General features: G+C 35.4%; 1 long non-coding RNA gene across 1 annotated transcript in view; it reads left to right on the forward strand.

The window, feature by feature from the left end:
• Nucleotides 1–2,000: 2,000 nt before the first annotated feature.
• The window catches only part of LOC125755528 (uncharacterized), a 47,575-nt gene continuing 34,181 nt past the window's right edge, over nt 2,001–15,394 (forward strand). The window contains exon 1 of the long non-coding RNA XR_007412230.1: nt 2,001–2,115. This is a non-coding gene — a long non-coding RNA (uncharacterized LOC125755528). The remainder of the gene's footprint in view (nt 2,116–15,394) is intronic.

Here is a 15,394-nt window from a genome sequence, read left to right on the forward strand (position 1 = left end):
AAATAATTTGTGAAATTATTGAATATGGTTATGCCCAATATGAGTCTTCTCAAGTGATAAATTGACTTCTGAAGAAAATAATACAATGTATACACATTTTTGCTGTAAACTAAGGCTTTTCATATTGCGGCTTCATTAGCTGCTCAAACGCTTCGAGATGAGCTCCTTTTTCATGTTTTTTAAACTAATTTTACCCTTTATTTTTTCCTCCTGGATTATCATATTTAATGTGGTGACACTGAAACATTTTCATTTCATGTTTACAAAAGAGAAGTACTCTGATGAATAATTAAATCTAGGATGAGAGTTTTTAGAATTTCCTTAGATGAAGCACTGTGGTGCTGTTTTACTTTCCTTTTTAAAGGGTATATGTACAGACATCAGCCCTCCTTCCTCAAATCCTATTAAGATGAAATAAACTAAAGGAAGTGATGAGTCTCCACCTTGTCCCTCACACAAATTCTATTTAGGAAACACCAGATCTATTCTTTGCAAGATTACTTAAGGAGGGAATCAACCCAAAAAGACAATTTAATTATCAATATCTGGAACAAAAGGTAGCTATGTTTGCAGAGTTGTTACCTGAGAAAGAGAAACAAACTTTATATTCTGTTTATCTAATTATAAAATATTCCTAATGCATTTTTCTGACAGGTTAAATTTGAAAATGATGGTAATTCAGAAGCTAGAATCACATTTGTGTTTGTATTAACATTCAAAATGCCCCATTTGGGTCATCCTGATAATAATAGTTAATATTAACCGAGTTGTGTTTTTATGCCAGTTTCTCTGTGCTAATTGTTTTATAAGAGTTATCTCCTTAAACCCACCAACACCATGAAACGGGTAGTAATATAATCCTCATTTTGTAGATTAGAATACTTGTCTAAAGCCATAGAGATAATAAGTGGCCAAACTTGTCCAAGATATTGTCCTAGGCGGAGAAAACATTCTGACCCCCTATAAAATGGGACAAGAGTGACAAAATCTACAGAGGACCCTGAATTAAGCTGACATACATCTTTCCATTTTTTTTGATTGATCATCCCCAATCCCAATAAGTACATAAAACTAGATACACTTTTTAAATCATGATTGAAGAAATTGCTCTATAAAAATAAAATAAGTTGTAGAAGCTAAACACATCCAACCAGATTTTGTCTTTAATAAAAAATATTGAAGCCTTAGTCCCTGGCTGGAGAACATGATTGAATCTACCTGGGTTATGGTCTGGGTATCAGGATATTTTAAATCTCCTTAATTACAGGAAGAAAAAACAAAACAAAAACAAAACAAGCAGACAAACAAAACAAAACAAACAAACAAAAAAACACTGTCACAATGTGCAGCATTTGTAGGTTAAACCTTAAAGCAATGGTTTACAGCAGTCTTTGCAAGTGTCTGAACAACATTCAAATTGATCCTGGCAGCTTTTCTAGTTAGTATATATGAACTATTTCTAAAAATACATTATTCTGAACAGACATCTATCCCAGCTTCTCACTGGAATGCAGAACTAGAGAAGTAGGTTTTATTTGTTCCCAGAAGAGGATGAGAAAGGAAGAGAGAAGTTATAAAGTATACGGAGATGCAAAAAAGTTGCTTAGAATTTCAGTAACAACAATAATAATAATAAAGTGGGAAGGCATATCCTCAAAGACCAGCATTTCAGAGGACTGCCTTGCTTCTCAGTGTATGACGATAATACTGCAGTAAATCATGTCCCCAGCTTCCAGTTCCATAGCTCCAAATTCTCCTAGCAATTGGCATTCTCCTGAGAAAAACAAACATACCCATGCATTAAGCCTCTAGTCCCTTGAAGTTCCCAGAAAGCAAATTAGTCCACACAGTAGATTAGAAATAGAAAAAGGAAAGTAGGGGGTGGTGACTTTTGGTGATAGCAGGAATAGGAACCTGATGATTTAAGAATGTGTGAGTGGCTTTCGGCAACAGGGATTGGCTGTGAGCTTTGAGCCCCTCTGGGTTTGTTGGCTGTGGGAGTCCTAATTATGAGTATAATAGATAAACTCATCATGGCCACAACCAGCTACTAATCTGGTTCTGCTATTAACAACCAATTAAGTTTGCATTATGAAATGATTTCCGGAATTGAAGGTAGGTGGACTTTTAATTATGTATTGTTTGAAAACATTAAAGATTTTGAATCAAGGGCTTGAAACATTATCTTTGATATGTGGTAATAATTCTGATCATACCAAAATTGTCTGCTGTACCTAAAATAGCAAATCAATGAGAAGTGGAGTCAAATTGTTGTGTAATTTGGATATAGGAGATTAGTATTATGTGTTTGTATTATTTTTTCCTCCAGACCTTCCATTATTTCTGGCTAATTTTAATCAAGATACCAAATGGCCTTTTATCTCTATTTCTCTCCCAGATATGATTCTAACTACCTAACATTTGTTTGAATTTGGATTTAGTAAATGCCTTCTTCTCAACCCCTACAGCTAAGCATTTGAACTAGTGGGTTGGTAATGAAGATATATAAAGATAAAGAGGAAAGAGGAACATTGGAATTGCATATAATAGATCTGCAGTTTCTAAGATGTCTGCAGCGCTTTGATTTTATTCTAGCTGCCTGTGGAAGTAAAGATGAATAAATATCAAACAACTTAAATCATAGTCTGAGATCACAAGAGAAGGAGCCTCAATTTTGCTACGGGTCTCTTATTGTAAACACAATTTCCAAATAATAGAAGTAAAAAAACAACTGGTTTCTAAATTCATATGTTGGAATCCTTCTACTTACTTATTTGTGTTTGTTGGCTTTGTTCTGTTTTATTAGGCTCTATGTTTAGATGCCTACGAAAAAGAGTAAAGTAAGTTTTTCTGTAGATGTTTAATAGAGGGATTTTGGTTGGACAAGTAGATTTAAGTGTGAATCACAATATCAGTCCACAGCACCGATTCTCAAAGTCTAGCATGATCAGAATCTCCTGGAGAGCCTGTGAAGACAAGGATTACCGCTTTCCATCCCCACCATGTGTGATTCAGTATTCCTAGGGGGAGTACGAAGAATTCATATTTATTTTTTTATTTCTAGAATTCATATTTCTAATAAGCTCCCAGGTGATGCTGATACTGCTGGGCCAAGGACCATACTCTGAAACACAGATTCATTAGTACTCATAAAACAATAACATTACACACTATAATATAAAAAGACATGGCCAATTTAGTCATGACCTAAAGTCTCATTTGGTTCACTCTGAAAATATGAATCCACATGAAAGAGAAGCATTTTCATGGCTTCCTTAATCAAGCACATCAAATTTTGTAACTTCCCCAGGAACCAGTCGAACACAAGAGAATGCATTCTGTGCTAGCACCCAATTTCCATCCTTCTGTGTAAATTTTACTGACATTGATGGTATTTATATACTTAATCCTCCTACTTTTCTTTTGTTATTATTATGATTATTATTATTACTATTATTATATCTATACCATCATGAGAAACAACCAAAGTAACATTTTTTTTATTAGGGTCTAGAAGGTAAGTGTCATGTTAGTGACCACGTATCTTCTCCTAAATGCCTAAATCTCAGAGTCACTGTGTCAAGTAAGACTTGTCCTCTAACTCCAAAGATGATATTGATAATCCCAATGCCTTTATCACAGTTCTGAAAACTGCATTTTGAAAGAAATCCTAGAGTCCTGAACAAAGTTTTTGCAGAACAAGAGGTAAAAGCAATCTGAAAGGCCAGGGCTTAATAGGAATCCAAAGCAGAAATGCAGAGTCATAAATCCTTATACCCCTGACAGGAACAGAATCATTGAGGAAGTTAGAGATGACACATTAAACACCCAAACAAAACGACAACACTCCCCTTGATCTGGGGCAGATGGATACCAGGGTTTCTATGGATTTTATTACTTTAATCAACCAATCAAGCTTGTTTCAGAGACCTGTGCACTCCTCATACATATGGACATGAAATTCCTGGCCAGTCCATTCTCACTTTACCTTTAGAAAATGCCTCTAGCAAATGTTTCCTGCCTATGCAAGCCATATGTTACTGGAAGGAGGTCTTTGTAGAGCTTCGTCCTTCTGGAGATAGTAACCACAAATGACGGATCACAGAGATTAGGTAAGGTTAAAACAGGAAGAGTCTGTGGAGATGAGCTAATCTAATTTTGTCGTTTTACAGATGAATGCACTTAGGGGGAGATGAGAGAATGTCACACGGCCCGTTAGCGACAGATGATATAGGGTTGCTGAATTGTGATTCTCTGCATGGCACACTTTCCTTTACTCATCCCTTCTTAAGGGATTCAGCTATTCTAGAAGATGCTTGTCAAGAGTAGCATGATTTCAATGTCTGCAAATTGAAAATTGATCTACTTATTTTGTATATTGCATCATGTATTATGATTCTATTTTGTAAACGAACAGAATCAATAGGATATATAGATACAGATATATGGATATAGATATCTGTATGGAGAGGTTTATTTTAAAGAGTTGGCCCACATGATTGTAGTGGCTGGCAAGTCTGAAATCTGTAGGGCAGCCTTAAAGGTCGGAAATTGAGATAAGACTTGATATTGTAGTCTTGACTCTGAAATCTGTAGAGCAACCCAGCAGCCTAGAAACTCAGGCTAGGTTTATAATTTGCAGACTTGAAGCAGAATTGCTTCTCTATCTGGAAACTTCAATTTTTGCCCCGAAGACCTTCAATTGACTGGATGAGGTCCACCCACATTATAGAGGGCATTCTGCTTTACTGTAGGTTTCCTGATTATAAGTCTCATCACAACTACAATTACTTTCACAGCAACATCTAGACTATTATTTGACCAAACAACTGGGCATGACAGCCTAGCCAAGTGTGCACATAATATTAATCATCACACATTTCTTTATTTGTGATTCCTAAACACGTGTTTCATTCAATCGTGAAAGACTTGAGAGTCAGATGTATAGGAGTCACCCCTTACCCATTCAGGAGTTACCTAAGAATCCTATAGATGCCTAAAACCACAGATAGTGCCAAACTCTATACATATTGTTTTTCCTATACTTATGTAGATATGAAAACTTAAAAAGCTTAATTTATAAGTTAGGTGTACTAAGAGATAAACAACAATAATTAATAATAGAGTAATTATTATTGTACAATAATTATTATAATTATTATTATACAATAATTATTGTATATTATACAATATAGTGTAATAAAAGTCATGTGAATGTGGTCTCTCTCTCTCTCTCTAAATATCTTAGTGCACTGTACTTATCCTTCTTCTTGTGATTATGTGAGAGCATAAAATGCCTATGTGGTGAGATGAAGTGAGGTGCATGACAGTATACACTGTGGCATTGTGTTAGGCTACTATTGTCCTTCTGAGGCATTGTCAGAAGGAGGAACATCTGTTTCCAGATGGGGGATGAAGAAAGTGAAACCACAGGTAAGTGGAAGCTGTTGTATTTAAAAGGCACCAAGTTGAAAGTTGCCTAGGTTAAGCAATGTTTCCCAGTATGGCCTTAGTGGATGTTGCACTCTCCATCCATGTGATCCCTCTGTTTATTAATCTGCACCAATGTTTGAGTGAAGATGAAGGCTTGGTTAATTACCACTCTAAAACCTCCATTCATATAAAGGGTCTTGACAGGGACAGAATGGGGATATCTAAATATCTTGATATTAAAAATACTTGTAAACTATATAACTCTACTCAATGTTCATTTTTAGATGATTTTCAGAGATGGGTATTATCTAAGATTTTCTTTTATCTATCAGAAAGGCAACTAAAAGTTGATTCTCCAGATTTTTTTCTTCACATTTCTTATTGTAAAATGTGTATATACACGTCACAAAAATACACAAAATTAGATTGTAAAATGGTTGAAATAAAATAAAAATAACTAGAAGCTTAAATGTTTCTTTTCCTGGTCCAATTAGCCTGCTTTTTGCACTGCAGGGTTTTATAACTCAGCCTCCAAACCCACATAATATGCCCTCATCATTGTGTCACCCTGCTTAGAATATTCAAACATTGTCATATTTCTTATTTTTTTACATTATCCTATTTTTATCCTCAAGTGTCCATGGCACTATAGACAGAGCATTCCAAAACAAAACACAACAAAACAAAACACTTCAGATTTAAGGGGAAATTGACCTTGGTCATCTGAGACTGCAACAACAGAAGCCTTAATTCCTGGGTTTTTTCTATGTAAACTATGAAAAATATTACCTCAGCCTACATTTACATATACTTTAAAAGGAAAGCTGTCCTAAAGTATTTTTGATGTTTGCACAGACTCATGCATGTAGAGATTATTGTCACGTGCAGAGTTCTTGCCTTCCCTGAAATCTGTCTCCCCTAGTTTCCTGACACTATCCTAACTTTCCCTCCACCCCTGGCTGCTTCCTTCACAATTTACAACCATGCATTCTGTGGGAATCGCAAAAGTGAGTGCAATCTAGAAATTATGGAGAAATAATTCCATCTATTCAATGGAAGCCTATTAAAAATTTAAAGAACATTGTCTCAAGTAAACTTTCTAGTAATGATTGGTTTACTCGTGTCTTTATTTCTTTCTTATTAAAAAAAAAAGCTGTTTTCTAAAATCAGAAATCGTATATTCACTACTGTTCTTTGGTTTAAAAATGTGTGTAGATCGAGCCATTAAAAAATCAAAGTTTATTTCATTATATTGACATTTTGTGGGGGGAAAAGTGCACATTAAGAAATACACGTTAGGTCTGGAAATTACAGTCATAATTTATTCTAAGTTTAATAAATGCACTGCTAGATTTTAAGTTTCCAGAATTTTAATTTTTTAATCACTCCATATTTAGAGTGTATTTTTTCTTCTTTTTTTGCTTTGTTTTTAAAGGCTAAATAGATTACCTGAAATGTTGAAGTCTCACACATTTTTCTTGGTGCCTACAATCTCATTGCTTGAAAAATGCCTACTTATTGCTGAAGCAAGTGTCATGACCTGGATGAGGACACCCCTGGTTGTACCTGCTACTAAGTCTCATCCTACTCAGTTCAGGACAGCATTCTGTTTGATGAACTGCAGTATCTCATTGGGAAAAATATGACATGTGAGGCATCTACTCTGTGCCAGGCACTTGCTCAACACCTCAGAAAAGTCCTAAGAAGTTGAGATAAAGAGAATCATTTTACAGCTTAAGAACTGAGTGTTAAATTATGTAAAGAACCCAAGGCCTGGCAGTTTGTAATATGCAAACACAGGATTTGGACCGCTTACTAGCTAGCTGTTTATATTTATTCATCCACTTAGAGCTCTGTCAGCACTAAATAAACTGTTCTATTTATCTGTTTATCCTCAACTCCAAATGCGGCCCATGGCACATAATTATTAATGAATCTTGAGTGATTGAATGAATGAATGAAGTTCGCTTTTTTTCTAAATTCAAGTCTTTCACAGTAAATTTATAGAGATTTACAAAGTCCTAAACCTCAAACAGATAAGAACATTTATTTCCAGCTCTCCTATCCATCCTACTTCAAGGTTCCTTCTAGAGGTTAGCAGTTTTTTTACCTTTGACACAGGGTTAACACATAATTATCTTCTTATTGTGAAAAAAATGTAAAGGTTATCATGACATTTGATGGAAAAAGTCAAATGAAATAATACATTCTGTGAAGTACAATTGTCAAAGAAGAAATCCAATATAGTTCTTTTATTTCTCTGCAAAACATATATACATTTAGCTACAGATAATTAACATTTATAAAACCCATAAAAGCTCACCTGAAACTTTTGGCAGGTAATTAGTAGGATGAATTGATTAATGTACATCTTTATCACTTATAATAGAGTGGCTTTGTGTGTGTGTGTGTCTGTTTTGCAAGCCCGAACAGGAAAACCGCCACAAGTTTAATGCTATGTCATGTCCAACTTCTCAAAGAAAACCATAAAAGCTTCTATAATTATGATTCATTGCATGAATATCTTTTCAAACAAATTTGGGACATAAAATCTGAAGTGATATGTGCTATTAGAATTCCAAGTTAAGAGTGAACATAGAATGATTGTATCCAAGAGCATATATGTTAGATTATACTACAAAAAATTAAGTGGTATGTCACTTATCCTGTGTCATTTCCAGTGAGAATTTAAGAATCTATTACATTTATCTTCTATGGACCACTGAAGGCAGCTGAGATTTTTTTGAAAGTAGTTTAAGAAAGAAATTCTTTGAAAATTCCTAAACTTGGTTTTGGGCCTTTTCAGATTTTCCTTGAACTTAAAGATACTCAAAGACTCCTTAGAGATGAGTATTTATAAACTATTTTATGAGAAGCCAAATACTGAGCAGATTTTTTAGAAAGCTAACATCAAGATTTTCATAAAAATAGTTTTAAAACCTGGACCAAAGATTTTCTTAGATCATTAATTAATGAGAAAAACACTAAGATATCTTAGCTGCTTCTGAGGGGAACCCAAAGAGCATAATTATATAGGCAGTCAGAAATTGTGACAAGGAATTTATGATTATATCTGCAGTTAGATCAATATCTATAGGACAATAATCAATGATATTCCATCAGAATTCTTGCATTTCTGTGCACTGGAATTATCTGCATTATTATCATATTTCCCTGGCTTACAAAATTGCAAATAGCTCAAGGACAATAAAAGATAGAATATGCCATATGGTAAGCTTGACAGGATAGTACAGTCTGTGATGGTTTTGCTCATTTCAAAATCTTGTACAGTATGACCTGAGACTTGAACAACACATCTTGGAAGTTTTTCTGGGAGATCTCTGGGTGGCTCAGCGGTTTAGCGCCTGCCTTCAGCGCTGGGCATGATCCTGGAGTCCTGGGATCAGGTCCCACATCAGGCTTCCTGCATGGAGCCTGCTTCTGCCTCTGCCTGTGTTTCTGCCTCTCTCTCTCTCTGTGTGTCTCTCATGAATAAAAAAATAAAATCTTTAAAAAAAAAGAAAAGAAAAGTTTTTTTGGTAAACTATTAATTGAGTCGCTGAGGTACTTGGGGTGTCAGATGCTATTAAGGCTTTAGAGAAGACCATGAGGCTACTTTGCATGAGACAATGGAAGAATGATATCTGGCTTTTGAAACATGGTGCGTGAGGTAGGAAGAAGGGGGAGAGTGTGAATAGGGGAGGTTGTAATGCTCAGGGTGCACCCCTCACCAACTTTCCTGAAGTCTGAGTTTCAACACAAAATAAGATGAATGTTGAAAAAAAAAAAAAAAAAGATGAATGTTTCCTGTGATTGGATTTGTAGGAAGAACTGGTAAAAGAAGAGTTTATAGTTGTGGAGAGTAGGAGAGAGTCAACGTGGGAGAGCTCAGGCCCTGGGTAAATGTCAATGTTCTCCATGGTATTTCCCTTTTCTACCTTGATGCTTTCACTATAACAATTTCAGGGCCCTTGGGATGCCTTACCTTCTCCTCTCTGTTTAGAATCTTTCAACCAAATTCTGGAAGCACCATGGAAGTTATCTTGGTGGACTTTAATTTTTCATTTATCTGAAGATTTGTTGCCCTTAGAACAGTACAGCTAAGGATACCGTTGTGTTCAACCCAATTAGACTATAAGCTCCTAAAAGGCACAGAAGTGCCACATGAGAATTTTTGTTCTTCAGTAATAATTGTTCATTTAGGGAGTATGAGTCCTTATTTAATGGCTCTAAAGGAAATGACAGCCATGGCCAAACAAATATGTTTTACTTAATCATAAAAGCAAATAAAATATTTGCTTCCATGAATTTGCATCATAATCAGGTTATTTAACACTTACTAAAATTACTTGCTATGTGATGTGTATATAGTAGGCATTGTCATATTCATTGTCACACTGGATTATGTTTATTTTCCTCAAAGTATACGATTTCAAGAGGTGAAAATAGATACAAAGTTAAATAGTCATTAAGGGGTCATGCAATTATTGAGTGCCAGTGTCAAAAGTAGTAATCAACACCTCTTATTTCTGTTCCCTCTCAGCTATGCTTGGATTCAGTTTAAATAAATCAGTGGCAATCTCAGGGCACAGTAGAATGTGTATGTAGCAGACAATCACCTACCATAATAGACACCTTTGTATCTTTCTATTTCCTTTCTTTTTATTTAATATGCCTCTTTCTTTTTCCTTCACCCACAAGATAATGTGGATGAGAATAAAAACAGGATTCTAATGATAAACTCTATATTTGACCTTGAACAAATCAATTAGCTTGTGTGATGTTATCTGGAGAGTTGCAACAAACTTAGCTGGATCATAATGCTGGTGATAAAACATATCCCAGGAGTGTGTTAATAATCAACAGATGCTGTAGAAATCTAATGCGTTATTTTTATTTTCCCATTTTCACTTTCTTTTCTCCTTTGCTGCTGTTTAAGGCTAGGTCTTCCAATGCCACTTCAGTGGGCTACTTAACTCTCTGCTGACACTTAGGACTTAAATAGTTTAGATGATGACCTAAATTAGCCTTTGGACTGTCTCAGTCCCTGGAAAGTGTTGAGTGTCTCCTCTAATTGTTGTGTTTCACAGGATGTATTCTTTGAGTTGACTTCTTCCATCGATTGTCATGATAACCTTCTTATTCTTCACAATGAGGAGATAATTATGTGTTAACCTGGTGTCTGAGGTAAAAAGCTGTCAACTTTTAGACCAAAGCCTTGCTATAGGATATATAGGAACCTGAAAAATTAATGTTCTTAGCAGTTTGAGGTTTAACACTTTGTACATTTTTAAGAAGCTACTTTGAAAAGGCAGAAGGATTCAAAACACAGAACAAAAGTAACCTCAAATGCAAATATTTCTATTATATTTTTAAAACAGAAATTGGTTTATTTACATAGAAGCATTTTGCCCAGAATGAGTAGTTGTTTTGATATGTCTATCAAATCATGTAAGCCATTATTCTAAAGTTCAAAACAAATCAGGGCAGTAGACCATATGCTATAAACCCAATTTGATTTTGATTGTTGGGCCTACCAACTGTAAGCTCTGTGGTTTTGGAAAAGTTAACTTAAGATTTTGAGCCTCAGTTTCCTCATCTGTAAAAAAGTGAGCAACACCATTAACTATTAGATATCAGCTCTAAATTCCCAGGCTGCAACAGAGCAGGTGTTTGATGCCCTCAACTGTGTTTTGACATATGAAGTAATAGCCAGAGCTTTGAGCTATTGGTCTGTATCACTTCACCCTCGCTTGGATTGAGTGCTCCTTTTTCTACAAATGTCCTTTGGGATCCCCATCTACTCTCTGCTTGACTAATTTTCTTTTCTTTTTTTTTTTAAAGATTTTATTTATATTTTTCACAAGAGACACAGAGAGGGAAGCAGAGAGAGAAGCAGCCAGCCCCCCCACCCCAGGAAGCCTAATGTGGGATTTGATCCCAGGACCCTGGGTCATAACCTGAGCTGAAGGCAGACCCTCAACCACGGAGTCACCCAGATGTCCCTGCTTGACCAATTTTCTTTTTTTCTCTTTTTTGATTCTAATTACCTTTCTGTTCTCCTTGGAATGCTATTGTACCCCCACATTTATGCTTCATCTTTTTAGCTAACACTTTACTCTGTTATTTTCCAAAGGAGTTTAAAATTAAACAATAAATTCTTGCTCCCTGTAAGCATGTTTGCATATATATGTTTGACTATAAAAGATGACTTTATGCTTAATATGTTTGACATGCAATTACACAAATTCACTCAAAATATTTCTTTTGAACTCTTAAAGCAGTAATAGATTCATTATGAAGTATGGTGAGTGTGTTAGTTTTCTGTGGATGCATGACAAACTACCAAAAATTTAGTATATAAAACAATACAGATATATTCTCTTACCATCTCTATGAGTCAGAAATCCAGGCATAGTTTGGCTGGGTTCCCTGCAAGGCAGCAGTCAAGGTGTCTGCCAAGAATGGATTCTCATCTAAGGTTTTCCTAGGTCATGTGGGAATAATCCGCTAGCAGAATTCAGTTTTGTGTAGGCCACTGGATAGAGGGCCTAAGTTTGTTTCTGGCTGTGGGCCAGATGCCACCCTCAACCCCTTGCCACTGGTCACCTATAGGGTAGCTCACCATGTGGCACCTTGCTTCTTGAAAACCAGGGATGGAGAACATCTCCTAGCAAGACAAATGTTAGTCATAATATGTAACACAATCTTGTCTACCTAATCTCATACATCCAGTCACCTTTACCATAGTTTATCAGTAAGAAGCAAGTCACAAATGTTGCCCACACTCAAGGGGAAAGGATTATATAAGAATAACAGGAAGGTAGAGTTGGTCCACCACAGTGAATAAAGATAGGACATCTTGACAATTAAAGATGATTCACCATATTTTGGACTCCTGGGTGGCTCAGTGATTGAGCATCTGCCTTTGGCTCAGGGCATGATCCCAGGGTCCTGGGATTGAGTCCCCCATCGGGATCTCTGCCTGGAGTCTGCTTCTCCCTCTGCCTATGTCTCTGCCTTTCTCTGTGTGTCTCTCATAAATAAATAAATAAATAAATAAATAAATAAATAATAAATAAAATCTTTAAAAAAGATTATTCACCATATTTCTTTTTCATGGATCAGTGAAGACCAGATTATCAATAATCTTATAAATTGCATGAAAAAGCATGAACTATATTAAAAAGAATGATTTTCCATTGAAGGTGTGAAGGTGCAAGGTATCAACATGGGCTTGCATTTTAGAAGGATTGCTTGTTGCCATCTGATGAAAGCCATTGGAGGAGAAGACTGGCAATAGAAAAATCACTTATGCTGCCCATCAATCCATGTAAAAGGTAGCATCATATCAGATTAGGGAGTGGTTACATAACTGACAAGCAGTGGATGGAGGTGAGATGCTGTTCTGAAAATAGCATTGACTGAATTTAGTAAAGTAAAAAAAAAAAAAAAAAAGAAGAAGAAGAAGAAGATGAAACCAACTTACCTGGAATAGAAGTTGATGATGCTCATTTACTGAGATTTATTGAAATCACTAAAAGAGGAGTGGGTTAGTTCATGATAAGGCAAGATATCACCCCATAGAAGGCAACTAAAGGCTTGGGACTCAAAGTGAGAAGAGAAGAAAGTTGAACATCCTCCCAGCCTAGCATTGGGATTAAGATGAGGGAAAGGAACAAAAAAGTCAGGAAAAGGGGTGACAAGTGACAGTCAGAGGGAGGAGGAAATCTACACAATATGGAACCCATGGAGGATAACTTTTGAGGAGTCAATGATGAAATTGTTTAGTACAACTGAGATATGAGCAAGATAAATAATGCAAAAACCATTGTATTATCGATAAAGACATTTTAGGTACACTTCATTAGTACAGATGTTCCTCACACTACAGCTCTAATGGCCTTCTGAAGTTATTTATAAGTTCAAAAACCTAATATTGCAAATTAGTTCCTACAAATACTGTCTATTTTCTTCTACTTATGGTGACATTTCACTGCAGGACAATTTCACCCAGCATTGAATCCTGAAGAAATTCAATCTGCATCAGCACCTTGAAAAGTTGTAAATGCTGTCCAGCATTTTAGCAAACAGAACAGTTGAAACACAAATTATTTGTTCCTCTGGAGATTTATTGGGGATCGAAACTGCCATTTGTCCTGTAGTGACAAGTACAAGTCTAGCATTTCTCTTTGAATTCTCTCGCAAGCTTTTATTTAAGCAATTACAATTGCAGCATAAGGCATTTCTGGAGATTAATGACTGCCTGGGAGGGGTTGCTCTGTGGTCCATTAACTCCAACCAGTCATTAATTTACATGAAAGGTCTTGCATGAAAGTTATTATTACTAATATAAGCTGAAAATAAAAGAAACATACAGTAGGTATATCGACTTCACCTTCTTCCCCAGGATGATGTAAAGTCATTTCATTTGAATGAGGATCTTCAAGAAAAGTGAAGTCCCTGCATCTAAGCCAATTATTTGACTTAGTGCTATTGGCGATCTAGCTTTGCCTACATTGAATCAATGAACTTAAAAAGGAAATAGGAGAGCGGAAGTCCCCAGACCTAACAAGCATCCCAAACCTACAAAAATGAGTTAATATTAACCATAATTTTTGTTAAACAGAGTAGTGTAAAAAAACACTTTGCCCTAGTTTATACTGAGATCTGTCCTAAATTTGTCAGAAATATTCCCATAAGTGGCGTATATTAGTTTTATCTTTTAAGAGATATAAACTGTTTACTCACCTTCAATTTACTAAATTTTAACCTATGAATGCTAAAATTGACCTTTTGTTCCAAATATTTGAGTGCTTTGTAAAATGTTTTCCATAATATTTATTGCTAGGAATCATTATAAGAAAGTGCTTCTAAAGAGCGGAATATAATAATCAAGTTTTATTCTTTAAATAGGTCTTGAGGGATCCCTGGGTGGCGCAGCGGTTTGGCGCCTGCCTTTGGCCCAGGGCGCGATCCTGGAGACCCGAGATCGAATCCCACGTCGGGCTCCCGGTGCATGGAGCCTGCTTCTCCCTCTGCCTGTGTCTCTGCCTCTCTCTCTCTCTCTCTCTCTCTGTGTGACTATCATAAATAAATAAAAATTTATAAAAAAAAATAAATAAATAGGTCTTGAATATTTTTTGGAGTACAAGTGTTTAAATTTATGGAATAAAATTCATGGGCAAAAAAAATTATGTGATCTCTTGTATGCGTGTGTGGAGGTGAGAGTAAAGAAGGCCGTTATATCTTATCTTTTCTAAACATACCATGATATATTTCAGCAACATTCAACTTTCATCTTTCATCTCATAAAATATTTTATACTTTCAGCCTTCTCTCTATAAAAATTACATTAAGCTAAATATGTTAGATGCCAGAATACTCATTTTTAGCACTAAATGCTTTTACCTTTTATTAAATACATAGAAGATTTGATTACAAGACCTGATGATATTAATAAAAAATACATGTACATATATACATATAATACATACAAGCATGTAAACATATCTGCACCTGTGTAGACGTGCACATGCATGAGTCAATGTGTGTATATATGTACATATGAATATATGTGCGTGTATATGAACAATGCACATGTGTGTAGGTACTGGTGTGTGCATGTGCATGCATATACAGGCATATGTATGTGTGTCTGTTTGCATATATACATATATCTACCCACACATTTATGCAAATCTGTATTTAATTAACCCCAAAATGCCCAACATGCAAAAACTACATATTCATTGAAATCATATTGTTTTGCAACACAGTCTTCATTTTACAGATGATTTATACTTAAAGTCACATTTGCATTGATTTATTACAAGTCAGAAAATAAATAATAAACATATGTTTAGTAATTTGTTATACAACATAAAGATAATTTTAATGCCTATAAACTTGAATTTGATACTTTCAATAATCTATCTTATATGCTCTATATATTTTTTAA

The sequence above is a fragment of the Canis lupus genome, chromosome 8 (genome assembly GCF_003254725.2).
Source record: "Canis lupus dingo isolate Sandy chromosome 8, ASM325472v2, whole genome shotgun sequence".
In the NCBI taxonomy this organism is placed as follows: domain Eukaryota; kingdom Metazoa; phylum Chordata; class Mammalia; order Carnivora; family Canidae; genus Canis; species Canis lupus.